We start from the raw sequence: 26,290 nt of genomic DNA on the forward strand, positions 1-26,290 counted from the left end.
CTGTGACAGTGCCTCTTGAACACTTGAACATATTCATATGCCTCAGAGGATTGCCCCCAGTGAACCCCTACACAGGCATCCCCCCATCACCAACTGCCTACACTAATGATCCTCCCCTGCCCCAGTTCTGATCCTTCTGTGACCCAAAGACTCCAATAATGAAGCCAACAAAACAACCAAATAAAATTAGTTAGCAAATGAAATAGTGATAGCTTTGAAAAATAAAATACAACAAACTTAAAAATAATTTGAAATAATGAAATTTTTATACTTTGTGTCTTTCATCACTGAAAGATCTGTTGTCTTATGTGTACAATGATATTCTCCTCCATATATTCCTCCAGTATCTTATATTTTTTTTCCGTTTTATCTTCAAAGAAGCTTTAGGTTACAGAAAAATCACATACCATATATAGGGGATTCCCATATACCAAAAAATATACCCTTTCCCACCTCCCCTATAATAGTATTTTACACATGGATGGTACATTTGTTACAGTTGATATAGAAATATTGAAACCTTGTTACTAACCGTGGCCAATGGTTTACATTATGATTTATTGTAAAGCAGGAGGTTCAAGCATGGAAAGACTGAATACTTTTTTTTTTTTAATTTATTTATTTCTCTCCCCTTCCCCTGCCCCAGTTGTCCACTCTCTGTGTCCACCCGCTGCGTGTTTCTTCCTTGTCCTCCTCTGTTGTCAGCGGCATGGGAATCTGTGTGTCTTTTTGTTGCGTCATCCTGCTGCGTCAGCTCTCCATGTGTGTGGCACCATTCCTGGGCAGGCTCAATCTCCCTTATACTGGGCAACTCTCCCTAGGGGTCGCACTTCCCATGCAAGGGGAGGACACCCCTGCGTGGCATGGCACTCCCTGTGCACATCAGCACTGCGCGTGGGCCAGCCCCAGACGGGTCGAGGAGGCCCGGGACTTGAACTGCAGACCTCCCATGCGGTAGATGGATGCCCCAACCACTGGGCCAAGTCCGCTTCCCTAACTGAATACTTTTGATATTCTAAAGAACCCACATGGAAACTATAAGGCCAGCAGCAGCCATGTTATTTTATTTGCACACATGGCCCAATGACAGCTGTTGAGCATATCATTTTAGTTACTTACATGTCCCAGTGACAGCGTTGGGCAGCAACTGCACCTATAGAGTGAGGAACGAAAACCTATATAGGGCAGGACAGCACTGTTGAGACCAGCCCAACAAAGGAATGACTCAGGAGGCATTGCAGCAAAGTAGGAAAAGATGGGAACAGGGAACTCAGTCTCAAGGACTAAGAGCCTCAACCCAAGCTTCCACATCATATTTATTGAATATCTCAGGGATGGGAGTATAGTTACCTTTTATTCTTTTAGATAACATTTTGCCAGAATAATATCCACATTTTTCCCATGTATGCTGTGCAAGGCTTAAATGTGTCTTTCTGCAAACAATTATGGGTTGTTCAAGACTGTGTTCCATCCTGAAAGGACCTGATGTTCTAGGTCCGTACCCTCATTTGCATTATGGAAACATTTTAACCTCCAGCCATATCTCCACACAACACAAAGATGAGAGCTAGCTAATACATAGCCTATGAAATGATTAACAGTAACTGCTTACCTCTGGAGGGTTCCCAGAAAAGTAAATCAAGGGTTTGAGCTATTAATATTCTTTTGTAGCTGACTGATTGTTTGGTGCCAGTCTCTTACCTGCTGAGAATGAATGGACCACTGACCAATACGGCTTCACCCTCCCACTTCTTTTACAGGTACTTCAAGGAAAGGGCATTCTATTTATGCTACACCCCACCCCAGTGCCCTTTCCAGCATACAATCTGCCCACCAGTCTTCCACAATATCTTAGCTGTCAGAGCATTGGTGCATTGTAGCCAAATACCACCACACCAGTAATGTGACAGTAACAGATTAAAAGTCAACCCCCAATTGCTAGGAGACTGAGTACATATTACAGATTTCCTTTTGTTTCATCCAAACAGGTGCAGATTATGCTGGTTTAACAGTATACAAGCAACACTTTCATTAGTAAATAATAAAGTACCAGATAGGGGAATTTTCCGAGGAGGGTTCTAATACAGTACATTTTTCTCCTTCCAAATTTTTTGAGTTTCCTTTAGTGCCATTAAAAATCAGTTTAGGGACAAGAAAAGATCACACTGACACACAGAGTTTCAGTGAGAATAGAAGACCTCGTATTATTAACTGGTTTTATAGCAATGTTTTGGGTGTCCTTTATTCCCCATGAACTTAAGATTCCCAACCAGTGTGGCTGTGTAGGACAGTTGCTTGGTCAAAATGACCTCATTTTTGCCCAGGTTTTATAATTTGATGCATAGGCAACAATAAATTACTAGTCCCTCCCCTTCTAGGCTGTAGGGATGTTGGCACTTTAATTCATAACCTCACTGCCTGCATTGGTCCTGCTGTTAACATTTTAGCTAGAATGGTGGCCACAGACCACAACACTGAATTTAAACTTAGTCTATTGTTGTAAGGATCTCTTAAAAGGCCATTTTTAAAGTAAAAAGTCCAAACAGTATCCTGGTCCATAATCCTAAACTGCATGAGGTGACTGGTAGTGTTTCTTGGTCACTGTTAATTTTGGATGGCATCCCATATAGGACAGTAACATTTTCTAGTCAGCAAATAGCTGGCTGGTTAGAAGAGTCCCATTTTGGTGTCTGCAGCAGTTCAAGCATACCTTGCCCCTTCTGAGAGTAGGAGGGGACTGATGTCATAGTCATCAGAGTGAGCACAATGGGCACTTGTAGGTGATGTTCATGAGCTGTTGGCAAGTAACAGGTAGCTGGAAGTGCTGCCACAGTGTTCAGAAGCCATAATGTCCATTTTCCTGTGTAGCTGCTCTGCTGCTTCTTGGCCTCAATGATATGGCTGTGGATCTTCTTCAGGACTTTTGCCTCAACAGTCCTAAGAGGGGTGTTAGAGGAGTGGGCAGGAAAATGATAGTTTTCTGCTGCTGCTGGCAGGCATCCCAGATGTCTTTCCACAGATCTCTCTGGCACAGAGTGCAGCCCACAACAGTCCATTGTTGCTGTCTCATTTTTAGTATTTGCAATCCACTCCTGGATAGGGAGTCTTCAGAGGGACTGGACAATATTGAGTTAAGCCCTTGACTTGCAACAGGGTTTAGTATGCTGCACATAGTTAATTTCTAAGGGGCTATATTTTACTTTAACTCCATCCCACAATTGTGACTAAAACCCAAAGGGTATTTGTTTAGAATGTTGCCTCTGCTAGAAGCCCCACCCAAAGCCAATATGGTGCTGGCCACATCCATTTCTCAGGGTAATTCAAGGTCTACCTGCGTTACTCTTAGAGCCTGTAATTGCCCTCTTTATCCTTTTTTAAACTTACTGAAGTATACTACTCATACATAAACATACGTAAACTATAAGTGTATATTAATAGTTGTGAACTTAACAAATGTCATACAGGACTCTCATACCTCACCCTACCAACACTACCTTACAATGTTGTTAAACATTTTTAACTAATGGTTAGAGCATTGTTAAAGTATTATTGCTACCCAAAGTATTTTCCCCCAAACCACCCTATTATTATTTTTAAATTGTTTATATATGAACATACATAAATAATAAGGGTATAGTAAAAGTTGTGAACTTAGAAAACACTGTTCACATTATACAGGGGTCCCATACATCAACCCTCCATCAACACCTTGCATTGTCACGTGACTTTTATTACAAATTATGAAAGAATATTATCAAAATCTTACTACCTATTATAGTCCTTATCTTACATTTGCTGTATTTTTCTCCAATCCACCCTATTATTTTTTTAAATATATTTTTATGACAGAAGTTGTAAACTTATAAAGCAATCATGCACATGTGCAGAATTTCCAAACAATATCACTCTATCATCACACCACAATGTGGTAGAATATTTGTTACAGGTTATAAGATAATATCTGATTGTTACCACATCCACAGTGTATATTTGGCACACATTTTCCATACTGCGCCATTATCAACACAGTATATCTTTGGCAAGAATATTACATTATTACTGCTAAGCACAGTCCATAGATCACTCAAGTTGTATTTCTCCCATGCTTCTCCACATTCTACCACCTTTCAATAGTGATGTACCTTTGCTCTAGCTAACAAAAAACACTCATGCATCTGTACCATCAACCACAATTCTCCTCCACCTCTGGGTTTAGTGTGCTCTTCACTTCCTAGGTAGTTCTCTAGCATTCTGTCAATTGGCATTTACATCCCTAGACTAACATTTTCAGCCACATTCCCATTTATAAACTAGCTGTTATTCACTATGTATTACTATCTACTCTATACATTTCCACACTTTTATAGTAAAGCTAATTAAAACTTTTACATACATTAAACATCAATAGTCCATCTCAGTCTCCTTTAAGAATCTCTTACCTCCTTTAAGAATCCACCACCTACCACCAGGTCTGGAACATATTTTCCTACAATTTCTTCAGAAAACTTTATAGTTCTTATTTTTATGTTTTGGTGTTTGATCTATTTTGAGTTAATTTTTGGATAAGGTGTGAGATAGGGGTCCTCTTTCCTTCTTTTGGCTCTCAGTATCCAATTCTTTCAGAACCATTTATTGAATGGACTGTTCTGTCCAAGCTGGGTAGATTTAACAGGCTACTCAAAAATCACTTGCCCAGAAACTTGAGCGTCTGTTTCTGAACCATCAGTTTGGTTCCATTGTTTTATGTGTCTGTCGTTATGCCAGTACAATGCTGTTTTTAGCACTGTAGCTAGGTAATATGATTTAAAGTTGAGAGGAGAGTTCACTTTTCCTTTTTAGGATGTTTCTGGTTATTCAGTACCCCTTACCCTTCCAAATAAATTTGATAAATGTGTTTTCAATTTTTTAAAAAATTAGTGGTGAATTTTTATTGGGATTGCATTGAGTCTGTATATTAATTTGAGTAGAAATGACATTTAATCTTACAATCTATGAGCATGAAATGTTCTTCCAATTATTTAGGCCTTTTTTGATTTCTTTAAACATTGAGTTATAGTTTTCTGAGTACAAGTGCTTTACAATGTTGGTCAAGTTTATTCCTGACTATTTGGGCTTTATCTGTCATATTTTATTTTCACCACTATTTTGACATATTTAGTTACTTTTATTGATATAATCTTCATTCCTAGACTCTCTCCAGGCCTCTCTCTCCTGTCTTTTCTTTTCAGGCTCCAGCACACCCTTTAATATTTCCTGAAAATCAGATCTCTTGGTTAGAAATTCTTAGTTTCTGTTTATCTGCGAATATTCTAAATTTGCCTTCATTTTTAAAAGACAGCCTTGCTGGATGTAAGATTCTTGACCGGAAGTTTTTCTCGTAGTATTTTAAATACTTGCCTCCTTGATTTGTGGTGAGAAATCAGTCTTTAATCTTACTGGGTATCCCTTATATGTTATGCATTGCTTTTCTCTTGCTGTTCTCAGAATTCTTTGTCTTTGGCATTTGACATTCTCATGAGTATGTGTCTCAGAGTTGGTCTATTCAGATTTTTTGGGATGGGAGTACATTGTGCTTCTTGGACATGGATATTTATGACCTTCAATGGGGTTGGGAAATTTTCTACCATTATTTCTTCAAATACTCCTTCTGTACCTTTCCCTTCTCTTCTCTTTCTGGGACACCCATGACATGTAGGTTTGCATGTCTTTTGCTGTCATTTCCCTCAGACCTTGTTCAATTTTTTCCATTCTTTTCTTCGTCTGTTTTTTTGTATATTTCACTTTCAGAGGCCATTTCCTCAAGCTCAACAATCCTTTCTTCTGCCTCCTCAATTCTGCTATTATATTTTTCCAATATATTTTTAACTTCATTTATTGTACCTTTCATTCCCATAAGATCTGCTATTTTTCTATGTATTCATTCAAATTTTTCTTTGTTCTCATCCAATGTCTTAATGTCCTTAATCTCTGTAGCCATCTCATTGAATTTGTTAAGGAGATTTGTTTGAACATCTATGATTACTTGTCTCAACTCCTTTATGTCATCTGGAGACTTATCTTGTTCCTTTAACTGGGCCATATCTTCATGTTTCTTAGTGTGGATTGCAATCTTTTTTGGTTTCTTGGCATCTGGCTTACTAGACTATTCTGGGTGCAGTTTTTCTCTTTAGTTTAGAGCTTCCTGCCCTTTTTCCCTTGCTGGTTGTGTAATAGGAGCCAAGGACATAGTTGGTGCTATAAGCTTTGGAGGCTCCAGCTACCCTCATTTTCCCAGGGACCAATGAAAGTTCTCCATACTTTATCCTTTGCCAACAGTAGTGACAGAGTCACAGCTGTGTGGAACAATCCAAGTTATGCAGGCCTATACTGTAGTTGGCCAGAGAACTGTTGAAGCTTCAAACCCTTTTCTTCCCTGCCTAGGGTGGGGATGGAGCTGCAGTTGCGGGCAGCAATCTATGTAGTTCACATCAAAGATGACTGCAGTTACCCTAGTAGACTTCCAATTTTTCAGTCTGTGCCAGTTGAATGTACCTGCAGTTACCTGTATAAGCTGGTGTAGGGCCCACCAGCTTCCTCCCACCCAAGGTGGAGCTGAAAACTAGGCTAGGGCTGCAGGCTGATCTGGGTGAAAGGAACCAGTCCCTACCATCACTGTGATTTTCAATCAGCCTGGTTTCCCCTCATGCTTGGGGTGGTGACAAAATGGTGGTACCAGCCTCTTTCCAACTTGAACAGGCTCAAATTAAACTGTTTTTAGGGTTATACTTTAACCAGCCAAATTTACTAATCAGTAGCTGAAATTGCTGGCCAACCATCTCTTCCTCCCCTTTTTTTGGGAAATGGAGCTTCAAATTCTAGCCACAGAATAGTTCCTGGGGTGTCTTTCACTGCCAAAGTAGGATAATCACTGGCCTCCATGGCATAGCCTGTAATTTCCCTGAGAGGCTGGTGCAGGTCCCCTCAGCTTCCTTCCTGCTAGAGATGTGGCTGTGGCTTATGCTAGAGCTGCAGTCTGACCTGGATGGAAAGAAGCCAGTCCCTACCAGCACTATGATTTTCAGTCCACCCTGCTATCCTTTATGCCAGGTGCAGAGTTAAGATGGCAGCTAGTCCTCTTTCCACATTGGGCAGGTTCAAACTTTAGCTTTTCTTAGGATTATACTTTAACCCACCAAATTTACTGATCAGTAGCTGAAGTTGGTGCCCAGCCATTTCTTCCTTCCATTTTTTGGGAAGTGGAGCTTCCAATTCCAGCCATGGAATAGCTCCTGAGGTGGCATATGCCTCCAATGGAAGATGGGCATCAGCCTTCATGGTGTGGAGTGTTCTACTTACAAATCTTCTCTACAAATGGGCAGTCTCTTTCCATTCCTTCAGTGATGCTGCAGGATGCTCTTCCGGTTTCCTGAATACCCTAAACAGGTGCTTCAGATAGCTCTGGGTGTTAACTAACTGCTCTCTAGTAGGAGCTGACTCTAGGAGCTCCTTACTCCACCACCATCTTGCTGGTTGTCCTCCCTTTTTTTAAAGCAGTATGCTGGGAGTTTTTCTCATTTCCATGCACAACCATTCTTGATTCACACATAAAATGGTTTTATTATCTAACTTAAATGAGGACTGAAGAGGTGTCAATAACCCAAGAACCCCAGTAAGGCCATTAATTGTTTTGGAGTTTGTGGTATGGGAAAGTAATATACTTTAACAACACTTAAGAGTTTGCCAAAGGAGCAAGGACCTAGCACCTTGTCCCACTTGTTTGCCCATTCCAGGTTCTTAAAAATATGATACCATTTTTCCTGATGCTTATTTTAATTCTGAAAAAGAATTACTGGTCAATATAATGAAATAGTTTTATAGCCACAAATTTTTCTCCAAGAAGCCAGATTCTTTGCCACCAGGCCAGGACAGATGATTGGGCTATGTACATAGCCTTGGGGAAGCACTGCAGTATCCATCGTTGGCTTTCTCACATGAAGATGAATGCAGCCTGGCTTGATTTGCATAAGGAGATACAAAGAAAACCTTAGCAAGTTCTAGGCAAAGTGATATAACTGGATATTAATTTCTTGCAACAAACTAGGAACACTTGGCATTGCTACATACAGTAGTGGTGTTACTTTAATTTATGATAGTCTACTCTTATGCACCATCCCTGGCAGTCCCCAATGGCCATTCTCTTTCTGCAGCTATAGGGCTGCTTCTTTACTGGAGTTGGGACAAATCAGATGAATACAAGCCAAGGAATCTACTTCTTGACTTTCAGGCAGAGCATTTGTTTCTGTGACACTTATCTTTTTAAAAAAATAATTAAAACCATGATTAACAACATACTTTTGTCTAATATTATGTCAAAACATTATTCAATTTCCAGGAACTTTATACACCCTTTAAGTATGGATGTGAACATTTTACTCATAACATTTTGATTAACAGAGAGTTAAACTCTTTAATTAAACATAGTCCATTCAACTTATAATATATCAAATGAACTTAACCATCTCATTACTTTACTTTTCACTTTTATACCTTTACCATGATTCATTAACAGGTATTTTATTTCAGCAGTACAGGAAAAACTACTTTCTCCATTTTTTAGATGAAAACCTAAGATTCCCAATGGAATCAAGATTATATTATCCCTACCACCACGTTAATATATAGAATGAGGTGTTCTCTGACAGGTTTTCCTGTTGTGAAGTTACCTTTTTTTATGAGTATCCATTCAGTTTCTGTTTAACAATAACTTCCAGAAATTAACCACTTAAATGTTTCACTTTAAACAATGCTTCTACAAACTCCTTATGGTTCTTTTTAACCATATAGACTATTGTTACTTCAACCTAAAACAAATTTCACCATCTCAGAACATATTCCTTTACTTAATGCTACCTCCTACAATACCTCCTACAAGTTTTGTTCCCCATTCTGCTTTTATGAAAACCAGCCATTATAAACTTAGGGCAAAACATACTCCCTTAAACAAACTTAGGAAATTTTAGTCAGTACTTCCACAAATCTTTCCCTTCTTTTAATAGCCATTCAAGTCTCACATTCCTCATTCTGTTCTGTGCAGAAAAATAAACTATTCACTCCAATTTAGGCAAAAACAATTTTTGTATAAATAGGTTTGTAGTAACTTCATTAGTCACACCTTAAATTTTTCATCAATTTAAAGATTTAATACATATAATGCTAATTTAGCTTATTAACATCCATACTTATTTATTAATATCAGCACTTATTTAATTTTTTTGTCATTGAATAGAGTTGTTTTAAGAATCTTCATTTATTTAAAGATTCTCCTACAGCATCTATGATCTGAGCCACTATCTCCATCTTATATAGTTGCTCAGAGAGACCAATCACTAAGGCAGAGCTGAAAGTCTGCAAATTCCTTTCCAGTTGTAATTCTTCTTTTCTCTAACCTGAGCATATGGGCAGGCCTTTGTCTGCACCTGTACTTGTCTTCCTTCAACTTCTTAGTTAAATTTTCTCTCTGATACACGTGCACCAGAGATCCCACTCCAATTCTTAACTTTTCTTCCATTCACCTTCCCTTTGCTTCACCTGCTAACAGCTTGTTAGTACTATCATGCAAGGCAAGAAGGAAGGGCCACACAATATCTGCAGCCACTGCACATTGCTTTCTTAATAAAAGTTCCCTTTACTCTTTTCTCTAACTGCACTAGTCCAGTGGTAGTGATCAGGCATCCCCTAACTTCCTTAGAGGTCCTCAAACATTTTACAGCTGGGCAACCTCATACCAATTAGAAGTGCATGACCACCTTGAGATTCCACCCATAGCAGACTCCCCCATGTTATAGAGGGCCTCCCTTACATTATCTGGAATGGCTGACATGCTTTCAACTGCTTTATCCCCAGTGGGATTCTCTAGAACATCCTGCCAACATGCCAGTTGTAACACAGGAGGGTCGAGCCTGGGAATGCTGACCAAATACTTTTGATGTTTCAAATAATCCACATGGAATCCATAAGGCCAGCAGCAGCCATGTCATTTTATTTACTCACATGTCCCAGTGATGGCCATCAGGCAGCAACTGCACCCATATAGTGGGGAAACAAAGTTTATATAGGAATGGACAGCACAAAGAAGGGCTAGCTAATACATAGCTTATGGAATAATTGAGTGTGCTTACCTCTGGGTGATTCCCAGAACAGTAAATCAAGGGTTTGAGCAATTAATATTCTTTTGTAGCAGACTGATTGTGCTCTTGGTGCCAATGTCTGTCATGCTGAGGGGCAATAGATCATCAGCCAATATGGCCCTCCCCCTCCCAGGCCTTCTGCAAGCAGTTTGAGGAAAAGGCATTCATCTGTTTACCCTACATTGGCATTTTAGACTTTAAACTTTGATAGGTTTTGATGAAATTTAAAATGGCCTCTATCCATTAATGAAAAATTATGCTGAACTATTCTAATGCCCTAAAAATGCCCTGTCTTCCATCTATTTTATTTTTCCTCCCCCTCCCATTAGAACCTCTGGTAACTACTAAGTTTCACTTTTGAAGAACAAGAACCATAGTTGGAGTAAGATTGATAATTTGACATTGATCTGTTTTCTTTTATTAGGCACTGCCTCTGTTCTGGAGGAATTGTTGTCCCTCTAATTTAGAGTATAGCAGGCCTCCTCAGGTAAGTTAAATATTTTGTTTGTTGTGGGGGTCTCCACCCACTATATTACACACTATCACAAGATGAGCACTAACATATTTCATAGAATTCTGTACCAGGTGCACCCTGTCCCCTACGACCCCCACATCCAATACCATACACCAGTAATCCCACCCTGCCATATTTGCTAATAGAACATTTCTAATATTGTAGTTTTAGCTGCAGATCAGCAAAACCCCAGATTTCACCTACTCCCTCCCCCAGTCATCCCCCCCAGTTCCATGGATAGCTTTACAAGATCTGGAAAAAGACAAGGATGTCCACTGTTACCTCCCTTATTTAGCTTTGTGTTAGAAGTACTTGCTCAAACACTTAGGCAAGAAAAATGTATAAAAGGCATCCAAATTGGAAAGGAAGAAGTAAAAATTTTACTATTTATAGATAACATGATCCTATATATAGAAAGCCCTGAGAAATCTACAACAAAGCTTCTAGAGCTCATAAATGAGTTCAGTAAAGTGATAGCATAAGAGATCAACATTCAAAAATGAGTATCATTTCTGTACACCAATAATGAGCAATCTGAGGAGGAAATCAAGAAAAAAAATTCCATTTACAATAGTAACTAAAAGAATCGAATTCCTAGGAATAAACTTACCTAAAGATATAAAGGACTTGTACACTGAAAGCTACACAACATTGTTAAAGAAAATCAAAGAAGACCTAAAGAAATGGAAGAATATTCCGCGTTCATGGATAGGAAAAACATCATTAAGAAGTCTGTCCTACCCAAACTGATTTACAGATTTAATGCAATTCCAATAAAAAATTACCACAACATTTTTGAAAGAATTAGAAAATATTTGGGATCCATCTATCTGATAGGGGATTAACATTCAGCATATATAAAGAAATCCTATATCTCAAAAATATAGAATAGAAAGACAAAAAAAAATTTAAAAATTGGACAAGAGGGAATCATGTGGTTCAAGTGATTGGGCTCCCATCTACCATAAAGAAGGTCCATAGTTTGCTTCCCCGGTGAAAAGCAAGCTGGTCTATGTTGGGAGCTTGCCTGAGTGTGGTGCTGGCCTGCATAGAGAGCTGGCGCAGCAAGGTGATGCAACAAAAGAGGTAAAGAGGAGAGGCTTAAGAGATGTAGCAGACCAGGAAGCTGAGATTGAGTACCTCTCTCCCACTCCAGAAGGTCCCAGGATTGGTTCCTGGTGCTGCCTAAAGAGAAGACAAGCAGACACAGAAGAATACACAGAAAACAGACAGTGAGCCAAAAACAATGGTGGGGCAAATAAATAAATCTTTTCTTAAAAATAGGCAAGAGATTTAAATAGACACTTCTCCAAAGAAGAAATACAAATGGCTAAAAAGCACATGAAAAGATGCTCAACATCATTAACTATAAAGGGAATGCTAATCTAAACTACAGTGAGATATCTTATACCCATTAGACTTGTGGCTATTAAAAAAAATAGAGGACTACCAATTTTGAAGATGTGGAGGAAAGAGAACACTTATGCATTGCTGGTGGGAATATAAAATAGTGCAGCCATTGTGGAGGAGAGTTTGGTAGTTCTTCAAGAATCTAATTATAGAATTGCCATATGATCCAGCAAACCCACTGCTAGGTATATACACAGAAGATTTGAATGCAGGGATATGAACAGATGTATGCACACCAATTTTCCTATCAACATTATTCATTATTGCCAAAAGTTGGAAGAAAACCATATGTCTATCAACAGGTGAATGGATAAGCAAACTGTGTTGTGTACATACAATGGAATATTACTTAGCTATAAGAGGGAATGCAGTATTACCACAACGGATAACATGGATGAATTTTGAAATCCTTACATTGAGTGAAGCAAGCCAGGCACTTAAGGACAAATGTTACATGAGCTTTTGATATGAATTAAGCAAATTGAGCAGACTCACAGAGATAGAGTCAGGAAGTTTGGTTTTGTAGGAGTCAGAGACATAAGAGGCTGGGAGTCAGTACTCATATGGGCAAAATTTAAGGTGGAAGTGTGTGTTTGGCCAGTGGAGGGTGTGAGAGAGGTGCAGTGTTATGATTGGTTTGGTGATGCTGGTCCCTGAGGGAGAGTAAGGTGGGGTTTGGGTTGGACTATCCATGGAAGGTGGAAGGGTGTAGTTGTGAAGTGGATGGACATCACAGTGGTGCAGCAATGTGATTGGATTTGGCAATCTGGTCTGTGAGGGGGTAAGTTGTGTGGTTGGGTTGGATCATGTGATTTTTCTTCAATTTATCAACATTCTTTATTGCACTAATTGATTTTCTCATGTTGAAACACCCTTGCTGACCTAGTGTGAAAACCAGTTGATCGTGTTGTATAATTCTTTTAATGTGCTTTTGGATTCTCTTTACTAGTATTTTGAGGATTTTTACAACTATATTCATTAGAGATATGGTCTGTAATTTTCTTTTTGCATATCTTTTTCTGGTTTTGGTACTAGGGTGATGTTAGCTTCATAGAGTGAGTTTCATAGCATAATTCCCGCTGAAATTTTTTGGAAAAGCTTGAGCAAGGTTGGTATTAGATTGTCCCTGAATGAGTGGTAGAATTCAGTGCTGAAGCTATTTGGTGCATGGCTTTTCATCTGTGGCAATATTTTGATAACTGCTTCAATCTCTTCACTTGTGTTGTTAAAATCTTCTATTTCCTCTAATGTCATTGAACATGATTAGTGTTTTTCTAGAAATTTGTCCACCTCATGACATTATCTAGTTTTTTGGCTTACTCTTTATGAGTGTCCTCTGATGATCTTTATTACTTGAGTTGCCAGTTGTAATGTCCCCCTGTCATTTGGAATATTTCTTTTTATTTGCATATTCTCTCTTTTCTATGTCATCTCAGGGTTTGCTGATTTTGTTGATCCTCTCAAAGAGCCCACTTTTGATTTTGTTGATATTCTCTATAGTTTCATATTTTCAATTTCATTAATTTCTGCTCTATCTTTACTATTTCTTTCCTTTGGACTTGCTTAATTTGGGAATTGTTTATCTTTTTCTACTTCTTCCAGGGGTGCAGTTAGATCTTCAGTATTAGGTCTTTTCTTTTTTAGGAGGTACTGGAATTAAACCCAGGAACTTGTTCATTGGAAGCAGGCACTCAACCACTGAGCTATTTCCACAACCCAGTGAGAGTTGTGTTTCCATTTATTTTGAGGAGGTACCAGGGGTCAAACCCAGGGCCTAGTATATGGGAAGCAGGTACTCATCCACTTGAGCAACATCCACTCCCCTCTTTCATCTCTTATTTTAGGCCAGTAGAAAGAATTTATTGGGAAATGGGGATGATGAACAGAGCTTGCTGAGAAATGGGAGACAAGGATGGAAATATGCACCAAGATTTGGTGTGGCTCCTATAGTCAGAACAATCTGGTTTTGTGTTATTACCCTTATTAAACTATTGATTACCCCTCCCCTTGCTAATTCCAAGGGGAGCAGCCACAGCTTTAATTGGCTACTCCAGCAAGGGTGGAGGCCAACGGTAAGGACTGTATGAAATATTTGGGGCCAAGGGGGTGTCCCGGAAGGAGAAACTGGGTTAAGTCAAAATCTTGGTGGGATCTTGTAAGCATGTTATCTGTTGGCCATGTTGCCTATTGGCCATGCTATGGCTTATCTTCTCCTCATTTCCCTGTACTAACCTGCCTCAATTCCCCCCTCAGAAAGTTCAGTTGCTTATTCTTAAGGGGATGCTGAGGGGTAATGGTCAGTCTCCTGTAGTTACTTCCTGCTGGTTAGAGCAGTAGTCCATACCTGACATGGCATAAACCTCTCTGGCTATTCTACTGAGGTTGAGGGAAGACAGGTCCAGCACCCTGGTTGGAACAAAATGAAATCCCCACATGACTAATAAGCCATTGATTCTGTAAAGAATAAAATAGAATTTTGAAGATACACAACCCCATAAAAAGGATAAAGAGAGTGGTGATGGTCAGGCCCAAAAAGGAAACCAGCCATAACATACTGAAGCAAAAAAGTGAGGAAGTCCATGTGCCTTCAGAGGCTATATCCTCCTGAAGTTGATGGGAAGCAGCATTCTTTCTTGAGTTATTTTACACTGTTGGTTAATTCTAAGGAGACATTGGAATAAACATGCTGGATTTGGGTGTAAACTGCCAACCCCAGTTCCTACAGCAGTGGTTATGCTTAGAACATCTGGGAGATGTAAGAAGAGAGGTACTGCCCTAGTCATAAAATCACAAAGACAATATCGGCAATAACAAGACAGGCATATGAGAAGCAAAATAAAATAGTACTTAAGACAGCTATTCTTTTATTTTAGAGGAACATTCACTACTTAGAAAATCAATTAAATATACCTGAACTTTTAACATATTCAGTTTCCCTCTGCATATGATCAAGAATAGAAGAAATATAGGTACAATACTCAGTACAAGTTGATGCAGTCATCAATGCATAAGTTTTTCTTTGAGCTGCATTTAATAGATCTAAGCTCCAGATTTACAATCCCATACATGTTATCTCTCCATAGGAATAAGCCATAATGCTAATTGTGTTAAATTTTTTGTGTTTTTTTAACATATTATTTTATTTTCCATTTGTTTTTTATTGTTTTTTAAAGATACATAGATCACACAAAATGTTACTTTAAAAAAAAGAGGTTCCCACATACCCCACTGCCAACCCACCCCCATTCCTCCCACATCAACATCCTCTTTCATCAGTGTGGCACATTCATTGCATTTGATGAATACATTTCAGAGCACTGCTACACCACATGGATAAGAGTTTACATTGTAGTTTATACTCTACCCCAGTCCATTCAGTGGGTTATGGCAGGATATATAATGTCCTGTATGTGTCCCTGCAATATCATTCAGGACAACTCCCAAGTCCTGAAAATGCCCCTATATCACACATCTTACTACTCCCTGCCCTCATCAACTCCTGTGGCCACTGTCTCAACATCAATGATACAATTTTTTCCATTGCTAGAGTCACAATAGTTCTGTAATAGAATGCCAATAAGTCCACTCTAACCCATATTTTATTCCTCCATCCTACAGACCTGGGATGGTGATGTCCACTCCACCTCTAAGTTGGGAGGGGGCTTTGATCTCACATGGCTAATGGATGTGCTTCTCCTGCTTGAACTTGTAGACTCTGTCAGTTTCCTGATGTGGTGTGCTTGACCATTCTCATCTCACAGTTAGCTGACCTGGGTAAGTCCAAAGACCTGGAAAGTGGGTATTGCAACTCTGCTGAGGCTCAGGGTCCATATGGCACATGAACAGTCCAGAGATTCAAGTCTCCTGAGCATACACCAACCCCAGGACAAACCACAGATTCAGAAAAAGTGACAGAAGAGGCATGCATAGACAGGTCACATCTGAGTCCAACTCCATCACACTCAAGAACACAAATTCCAAAGCAGGGCCCACTGAAAAGGCACTGAACTACAGAGCCATCTGCCATGACCATAGAACCTGTGTGTCTCCATAGCCCTCAGGAGCACCACAACCTGGGTGTGTATCTACTTTGGCTGTCTCTTGGATCCTGGTGAGGCATGCATAAGTGCAACCCCTCTGATGACCTCTCAACTCATTTTGAAGTCCCTTAGCCATACAAAATCATTTGTCTTTACCATTTCCCCCTTTTATTCAATGTCTTTTTCTAATTCCATCACCACCTGGTGATTGGTGCCAGGGAGGCTCATTCCCAGGAGTCATGTCCCATGCTGGGGGGAAGGTAATGCATTTACATGCTGAGTTTGGCTTAGAGAGTGGCCACGTTTGAGCAGCATGGAGGCTCTCAGGAGGTTACTTAGGCACCCTTCAGCTCTAGGCCTAGTTGAAATTTCAAGCACAAAGGCTCATAAGCATAGTCATCAGTAACAAGGGCCCATTGTTGGGCCATACTTCTTCACTGGTCCTTGCCCTTGCACCTGTTGCATTGTTGCTGTTCCATTGGGGAATGTGACAGAGTTCCCTGAATGGAAACTCTGCACTCCCTCAGTTGTCATGTGTAACACTACCTGTATTCCTTCTTACAGCTGAGTTGTATTCCGTTGTACATATAGTGAAAGGGTAGAAAAGATATTGCATGACAATAGTAACACCCCAAAAAAAGCTAGAGTAATGATACTAATATTGAACAAAGTAGATTATAAGTGTACAAAATGGTTATAAAGGGTGGAGAAGTTCATTATACATTAATAGGGGAAATTCACCAAGAAGAAACTATACTACATATTTAGGCATGTAAACTGAGTGTCCCAAGATACAAGAAAAGAGAAGGGAGAAAAGGTGTCTACAATAATAGTTGGAGACTTCAAATCACTACTCTCAGTATTGGACAGGACATCAGGAGAGAGGATAAAGAAATAGAAATCATGAATAATCTTTTTTTTTTAAAGATTTATTTATTTCTCTCCCCTTCCCCCCGAACCCGGTTGTCTGTTCTCTGTGTCTATTTGCTGCATCATCTTTATCCTCTTCTGTTGGTGTCAGCAGCACAGGAATCTGTGTTTCTCTTTGTTGCGTCATCTTGTGTCAGCTCTCTGTATGTGCAACACCATTCCTGGGCAGGCTGCACTTTCTTTGGTGCTGGGCAGCTCTCCTTACAGGGCGCACTCCTTGCACGTGGGGCTCCCCTATGTGGGGGGCACCCCTGCGTGGCAGGACATTCCTTGCGCACATCAGCATTGCGCATGGGCCAGCTCAACACGGGTCAAGGAGGCCCAGGGTTTGAACTGCGGACCTCCCATGTGGTAGATGGACGCCCTAACCACTGGGCCAAGTCTGCCGCTGATGAATAATCTTAATAAACCAGGTCTATCAAACATCTATAAAGCATTGCATCCCAAAAGAGCAGGATATACTTTCTTTACAAGCAGTCATGCATCATTCTCCCAGATAGACCATATGTTCGGTCACAAGACAAGTTTTGGTAAATTGAAGAAGATTGAAAAACAATAATGAAGCTGAAAAACAATAATGGAGATAAAAAGGGAGACTTCATATATGTATGGAGATTAAAAAACACACTCAAATAATAAGTGGGTCAAAAAGAAATTGCAAAAGTATTCTAAGAATAGCTTGAGATACATGAAATGAGGATATAACATATCAAAATCTCTTGGACACAACAAAGACAATGCTGAGAGGGACACTTATAGCCCACAATACTTACATTTAAAAAGAAGAAAGGCTTTCACCACTTAGAGGAACCAATTCCAAATCTCAATGTGTTTTTCCATCCTTCTCTGCCATTTTTCAGCAAGCTCTGTCTTTTTCTCCATTTCCCGTAAATGCTTTTTAGTGGCCTAATTCAACTGGCATGTTCTTAAATTCTTTAATGCAACATAACCAAGAACCTAGAGGAATCGAACAGTTCCCCAGCTTCATTTGGCAAGCCATTGCTAGGAGACAGAAATGCAAGTGGTGCTCCCCCACTACCTTAGACTGGTGAGTTTTAAGGCCTGTCTGTGCACTCTTTTAGTTCTGCCATTTTAAAGGGTTTCCTGGATAGATCCCCTCAGGGCAAATCTTAGTCTGCCCAGTCTTCTGGCTCCCTTTTCAGAGGTGGTAGGGGCAAGCCCACATGCCATGTAGATCCAAAGAAGTTCTGGTTGTGGGTGAAACCACCCTTGACATTTGGCTGGGCATGTGGCCTAAGCCATGCCAGAATCTGGTGGGAGTTTATCAGGCCCTCTCTTTGAGTTCCTTTTAATTAGAAGTCACTTTAGCCTACCATTTTAAAGGGGTTCCTGGTTAGGCACCTACAAGATATAAACTCAGTCTGCCCAGACTTCTGGCTCCCTGTTCAGAGATGGTAGGAATGAGCTTCCATGCCATGTAGATCCGAGGAAGTTCTGGGTGACAGGTGAAAAAGTCCTTGTGACCTAACTGGGCATTTGGCCTAAGTTAAGCAGGAGTCCACCAAGAGTTTACCTGGCCCTCTCTGTGATTTCAGAATGGCTGTCACCCATGGTGTCATTTTCTTTAGACCACTAACTCCTTTTAATTAGAAATGTCTTTAATCTTCTATCCACATAAATAGATCAAAGGGAAAAAATCCCATGATCATATCTATAGATGCAGAAAAAGCATTTGCCAAAGTACAGCATCCTTTCCTGATTTAAAAAAAAAAAAAGAAAACACTGCATAAGATAGGCATAGAAGGAAGCTTCTGAATATGATAAAGTGTATAAAAGAAAAACCCACAGCTAACGTCATTTACAATGGTGAAATCTTAAAATCTTTTCCTCCAAGATCAGCAACAAGACATGGATGCCCATTATCATTCCACCTCTTTAACATTATGTTAGTTGTACTTGCTTGAGACTGAGGCAGGAACCACATATAATAGCATCCAAACTGGAAAGGAAGAATTCAAATATTCACTATTTGCAAATGACATGATCCTATACATAGAAAGCCCTGAGAAATCTACAACAAAGTTTCTAGGATTTATACATGAGTTCAGTAAAGTCACAGATTATAAGATTAATGCCCAAAAATCAGTAGCATTTCTGTACACCAGTAATGAGCAATCTGAGGAGGAAATTAAAAAAAAAAAAACCATTTACAATAGTAATGAAATCAAATACATAGGATTAAACTTAACTAAAGATGTAAAGGATTTATACACAGAAAACAACACAACACTGTTCGAGGAAATCAAAGAAGACTTCAATAAATGGAAGAATATTCCATGTTCATGGATAAGGAAGACTAAATATCAACATAATGTCTATCCTACCCAAACTGATCTACAGATTTAATGCAATCCCAATAAAAATCTACACAGTATTTTTTAATGAAGTGGAAAAACTATGAAATTTATTTGGAAGGGAAAGAGGCCCTGAATAGCCAAAGACATATTGAAAAGGAAAGATGAAATCAAAGGAATCACACTAACTGAATTTAAAACATATTACAAAGCTATAATGGTCAAACAACATGGTATTGGCACCTAGGTAGACATATCAACCAATGGAACCTAAGTGAGAGTTCTGATATAGATCATCACATATACACTCATCTGATATTTGACAAGGCCACCAAGTCCATTCAACTGGGAGAGAATGGCCTCTTCAAGAAATGGTGCTTAGAGAATTGGATATCCATATGCAAAACTATGAGAGAATTACCATTTCGCAACTTATACAAAAATCAACTCAAGATTGATTAAAGATCTAAATATAAGAGACAAGACCATAAGACACCTTGGAAGACAATGTAGGGAAGCATCTACAGGACGTTGTAATAGGAAATAGCTTCATGAATTTCACACCCAAATCATGAGCAGCAAAAAAATAATGGATAAATGGGACCTCCTCAAAATTGAGGCCTTTTGTGCCTCAATGGAGTTCATCAAGAAAGTGAAAAGATAGCCTAGCCAATTAGAGAAAATATTTAATAACCACATATCTGGGGAGCCTAATATCCAACATATATAAATTAATCCTATATCTCAAAATTAAAAAGGAAACAACCCATTCAAAAATTGGGCAAGAGACTTGAACAGATGCATCTCCAAAGAAGAAATGCAAATGACTAAAAAGCACAAGAAAAGATGCTCAACATCACTAGTTATTAGACAAATGCAAATCAAAACTACAATGAGATATCATTTTACACCAGTTAGACTGGTGGCTATTAAAAAACAGAGGTCTAGAGGTATTAGGATGTGGAGGAATGGGAAAACTCATCCACTGCTGGTGGGAATGTAGAAGGGTCCAGCCATTCTGGAGGACAGTTTGACGGATCCTCAAAAAACTAGCTATAGATTTTCCATATGACCCACCAATTCCACCATTGGACATATACCCAGAAGAACTGAAAAAAAGGATATGAACCAATATATACACACCAATGTTCATAGCAGCATTATTCACTATTTCCAAAATATGGAATCAACCCAAATTCCCATCAACAGATGAATGGATAAACAAAATGTGGTCTTTACATACAGTGGAACACTACTCAACTATAAGAAGGACATAATGCCTATTATGTCTTCAAAAGCTTTTAGGTCACAGTTAAGTCACATAGAATATAGAGGACTCCCCTATACCCAACATCAAATCCTTTTCACCTTCCCCATCAATGATCTTTTTACATGTGGATGTTACATTTGCTGCAACTGATGTACAGATATTGAAACATTCCTACCAACCATGGTTCCATTATGGTTTACATTATGTTTTATATTTTAGACTGTACAATTTTATAAATTTTTGCTTACATTATGGTTTTCATTTAGACTATTTACTTATATAAATTTTTTGGTGAAATTTAACAGTACCTGTATCCATCATTGCAGGATAATGCAGAACACTTCCATTGCCCTCAGTTACCCCCTTTCCATCTATTCTATTCCTCTCTACCCCTCTTTCAGGGCCCACAGTGACAACCAAGCTTCACTGTTTTAGGGACAAGATTTATAGATAGTTGGCAGCAATGCTAAGGGCTTGACACACTAGTCTGTCCTCAACCATTGGGAACCACCTCCCTAGGATGGGGATATAACAACTTATTACTTGGATGGGTCTCCACATACTGATAGAACACACTATGACAAGATGAGCACTCACACACTCCCTAGAAGTTTGCCCCAGTTGCATCCTGTGCCATATGCGTCCCCCATCAAATACCTTAAACAATTAACCTTTCTTCATTATATATTCTAAAGAGTTTTCTCAACATAGTTTCCACTACATATCTGACAATCCTTCGGGTTCACCTGATAACCGCAAACCCTCCCCCAATTCCATGGACCATCTGACCCATCCTCCCAACCCTAGCCCCCCCCCAAAACCTGCAAAGCCCCACCCAATAGTATTATCCCTATGTCCCCATCTTATCCCTTCAGTGCACAACTACTTATCTCCAGTTTATCATATAAATTGCCAATGTAGTCATCTGAATGAAATTACCTGTCACAATGTTGCTCAATAAAGCAACTTTGGTGTTATTCTTAAAAAATATTGTTATTTCTGTGTGAGATTTCTTATCTCCAAAAATGAAATAAATCTTGATCGTGTAACAAGTTACCTTGCATTTTTTCAATTAAAGTGTCTTAAGTGTCTCACCCATAGGGTGAGATTGTATGTTTTATTTGCTAGAATGACTATACTTTTGGACAGGCGTAGCTTAGAATTGTCTTGTAACATACACACATTTATTTTTTTTTAAATAACTTTCTTGGAAAATATTGCATGGAATTGACAGTGATCACAACAATCTGTAGATTTGGTACTTGGCATAGCATAATAGACACACTGAACGAGGCTAAGAAGAAAAAGTGGCTTTATTGGCCTGTGGCAGACAGATCTAACCAATCTCAAACTGACCTTGTTGTTGAGGGCTTTTCAGTTTTTATACAGATTTTCAACAGAGAAAGTTAATAATTAAGTTGAACTCTCTAGGAATGGATTGGGGAGATTCTCTATTGTTTTTTCTCTTGTAAACATCAAAATACATAATCCTGGGGTCTCTAATCCACACAATAGTAAAGATAATTCTAATCCACACAATAGTAAAGATAATGGAAGCATTACATGTTTACATTTTTTTCTTTACAGAGAGGAATTAACAGGTAAAGTTAATTTCAAACTAGACAGTTCTTTGTGTTTTCCTACAGACACTTTATGAGTACCGTATGGTGCTTGGTAGGTTTTATATACCTTACATTTTAATCTTGCTCCTGAAACTTAGGCTAAAAACACATAGAGCTATATAAAAAAAAAAAAACAAACAATGAAAATGGTATAATTGATTACCTAAAATGCATGATACAAAAGTAATGAATTGCAAATATTTCAATTTCAATAGGATGAATTTTTTAAATGACAAAATATGTATTTGTATATAAATACCTGTGCCTAAAATGGAAATGCATTTCTTCAGTTCTCTACAGAAATAATTTATTCTTCCATTTTTCAAGATGTAACTGAATAATTTTGCAATCAATACATATGATTGCTACTAATGGGAGAGAAAATTTGTGGAAAGCAAAGTGAGATCATAGTCAGGGATGACTTCTAATCTTCACACCTTTTCAAAAGACCTTTGAGTCAAGCCTTCTCTAGGGAGACTAAAATGAAATTTAAAGATTGTGAGAATGAAGCAGATTACTGCCCTCAATTTCTTTCATTAATTGGCTTATCTTAAAGCAAGTGGAAATGACTGACAAATATTATCTGAATGCTTTAGATTTTGTTATGTTCTTGATTTGCTTTAGTGTATTTGCTCCCTTAATGTCATGGTTTACTGTTACTGCTAGTAGGTTTCAATTTGTTCACTAAAATTCATGGTCCATTGAGTATTGATTAAGATTACCAGGTTGCTTCCATTGCTTGTCTTTTATGTCTTGAGGATTAAAAACTAAAAAATAAGCATACTGGTCTGCTAATAACTGCCAGAAGTTACAATATTTTTTTGAGAAAATGGCATTGCTTTCTTTTTCATTAAGATCCTTTCTTATGGGAACCACTCATCTGGAGGAAGGATTATACAATCCTATGTTATATACTGGATATTCTGATAGAAATCAATGCATAGTGCTTAATTATATTGAATAGGCCTACTGCCTTAAAAAATATATATGTAGCTCTAATTATAATAATGCATCTAAATGGTCATAAAAGAAAAATATTCTCTGGAGTATTTTCTTTGATAGTACCAGTAATTATTTAGCACTACTAACATAGTAAACTTTGTTAAAATTCAAATAATCTGGGGTGGGGGGGTGCATGGGGACCTCATATTTTTTTAATGTAATATTTTTAAAAAATGAATTTAAAAAATTTCAAATAATCTGAATGTACTGTTAAAGCATAGAGAAGCATGCTTGATAATTTTAGTTTAAAAATTATTTAAAACCCAACTTATTCTTATGAAAATCAATAATGAATCTTAGTCATTTGTTTTCAGAACCCCTAATATTTTGAACTTTGAAGGTATTTCTGATAGAGTGAGACCTATAGTGGATAATCTTTCCTCTGCTTGATAGTAAAATATACACACTCTAGAACAATTAAAAATCTCCTTGTATATATTTTCAGCACAAACATTTCTACTTATAGAGAGCTAAATGGATGAGTGGGAATATTTGTAAATTCCAGTTCTTCTCAGATATACAGATTAGTAAGAATCTTCCAGGTATAGTTACTTTAGAGTACTTACCCAGAACACCCAAATCCATAAAAGTGTTGGGTATCTCTCAAAAGCAGGAAGGTTGGTTTTGAGAGTTTTAGAAGGAAGTGAATGACACAAGGTGTGCCTTGAGTAGATTTTTCTTGACTAACATCTGAGTTAATCAAGATGTTTCTTTTGAATTATAGGACTGATGATGTTATCAACTCCATAAAAAGAGACTTTACTTTCAAAATTATCTTTTTCTAGAGAGAGAAGCTCTGAACTATACACGTTGTGAAAGCAGCCTCACTAAAATTTGGATTCCTTGCATTTTCAGTCCATTTCAGTTCTCATGGATAAGGGAGAGAATTTTCACCAGGTGGGAGAGTCCTAATTTATTTTATAAATTATTCTAATCAGAATGTATTAATTTTACTGTAGGCAGGTGGGCCCAGGACATGTTACATCAGTTTAACTTATTGTGGATATACAATATTTCTGATTTTATAATTTGATAATTTTCAAAAGGAAACTTATTTAATTAGTTACCATTTGAGAAAGGGTTAACTCAGTTGGACCATGGGGAAAGACCAAAATGTGAACAAACATACAATGAAAAATTATATGAGTGACATGAAGGAATAGTAGAATTGTAAAATAGGCTTTTGGAAGGACAAACAATACCTTAGGCTGGAGCTCAATGAAGAGATCGCTGATGAAATGTCAAAACAGAGACTGAAGGAACATGAGCATGATGGGGGAAAGTGTGGGGATTTCCGTGGAAATGAAGGATGTTTATAGTGTTCAGTGTGGAAATAAAAGCTAACATGAGTGTATTTGTGTTTTTCTGAGTGATAAATTCTTATTCAATCCTGGGATGCCTGGAGGAGTCCTAACTTAAAATTATTTAATTTGAAGGGAAATATTTTTTTGAAGTGGCATACCTTGATTAGATTAATCTTGATTAACATCTATGTTAATCACAGAGTAAGGTTTAGAAGATTATTTATTTAATTTTAATTGACTTTTTTAATATTATTTTTAATTTTTAGAAGATAGCTAGTTTATATAAATGTTACCCAGAAAATATTGGGATTCCCATATGCCCCACTCCCCACACTTCCCACACCCTTCCACACAAACAATATCCTTCATTAGTGTGGTACATTCATTGCAATTGATAATGCATCCTGTGTCATTGTCACTGAGCATGGACCATAGTTCACGTTGTACTTTACCCTCTCTCCCACACAATTCTGCACATTATGGGAAGATATAAAATGGCCTATATCTGTTGTAATGTCATTCAGGATGATACCCAAGTCCTGAAAGAGGTTCCATAGTACACCAGTTTTTCCCTCTCCCTGGCCCCAGAGCCTCCAGTGGCCACTGTGTCCACATCAATGTTGTAATTTCTTCCATGGCTAGAAACACAATAAATCTAAAGTAGAATACCAGTAAGTCCATTGTAGTCCATTGTTCATTCCCCAATACTGAGGACCTTGGGATAGTGATGTCCACTCCACATCTAATTGAGAGGGGGCTTTGATCCCATCCAGCTGATGGATCGGCCTCTTGCTTTCAGTTAAAGGCTCTCTCATTTCCTTGTTATGGTGTTTGTCAATCCTCACCTCCTTGTTAGTTGACCTGGGTGTGTCCAGTGAACTGGTGTTGCAAATCTGAGCTCTGGGCCCAGCTGGCACTTGGACAGTCCAAAGAGTCCAATGTCTTGGACATTCACCTACAAACTCCAGTACCAAGGAAAAGTTTAAATGGAAGGGACAGATGAGTCACATGTAGGGAAGACATAACTGACTCCAACTCTGTCACTCTCAGGAGCACAAACTCCAAAGTAGAGCCCACTGGCAACTCACCGAACTCCAGAGCTATCTGCCCTAACCATTGGATCTGGGTGTCTACAGAGCCTTCAGGAGACCCACTGTATGGGGTAGAATGCACTTTAGCAATCTATGAGATACTGCTGAGATGTGCATGAGTGTTATATCTGGGATGACCTCCCAACTCACTTTGAAGTCTCTTAGCCACCATAAAAACTCATATGTCTTTACCTTTTCCCCCTTTTATTTGAGATCTTTTTCCAGTTACATTTCTAGTTGGTGCTTTGTAGTAATCCCTTGGTGCCAGGGAGTCTCATCTCTAGGTGTTATGTCCCTCACTGGGGGGAAGGTAATGCATTTATATGCTGAGTTTGGCTTAGAGGCCACATTTCAGCAAGTAGGCTCTCAGGAGGCAACTCTTAGGCACCTCACAACACTAGAATAAGTTTCCATTTTAAGAGTAGAGGCTCACAAGCATAGTCATCAATATCAAGGGCCCATCAATGGACCATCCTCCTTTGCCAGTCAATACCCCTGCACTTAGGGGACTTTTGCTGTTCCATTAGAGAGCATGCCAGAGCTCCCAGGATGGGAATTCAGTATTCTCTTGGGTATTATGTGAGTCTCCACCCACTCTGACAATGCCCTGTGAACATTTGAACACA

At 38.6% G+C, this 26,290-nt stretch overlaps 1 protein-coding gene across 16 annotated transcripts in view; it reads left to right on the forward strand.

Moving 5' to 3' along the window:
* Window positions 1-26,290, forward strand: part of LOC101411702 (zinc finger protein 596-like) — a 114,784-nt gene that overhangs the window by 76,597 nt on the left and 11,897 nt on the right. For 5 of the 16 annotated variants that reach the window (XM_058307724.2, XM_058307712.2, XM_058307717.2 and 2 more), the window contains 2 exons: window positions 10,591-10,653; window positions 15,803-15,864. The gene's annotated coding sequence lies outside the window, so the exon portion shown is untranslated. Of the gene's footprint in view, window positions 1-1,670; window positions 1,761-10,590; window positions 10,654-15,802; window positions 15,865-24,054; window positions 24,167-26,290 lie in introns of those variants that run through there. The other 11 variants (XM_058307713.2, XM_058307723.2, XM_058307715.2 and 8 more) reach the window with 6 other exon arrangements.

The sequence above is a fragment of the Dasypus novemcinctus genome, chromosome 12 (genome assembly GCF_030445035.2).
Source record: "Dasypus novemcinctus isolate mDasNov1 chromosome 12, mDasNov1.1.hap2, whole genome shotgun sequence".
Classification (NCBI taxonomy): domain Eukaryota; kingdom Metazoa; phylum Chordata; class Mammalia; order Cingulata; family Dasypodidae; genus Dasypus; species Dasypus novemcinctus.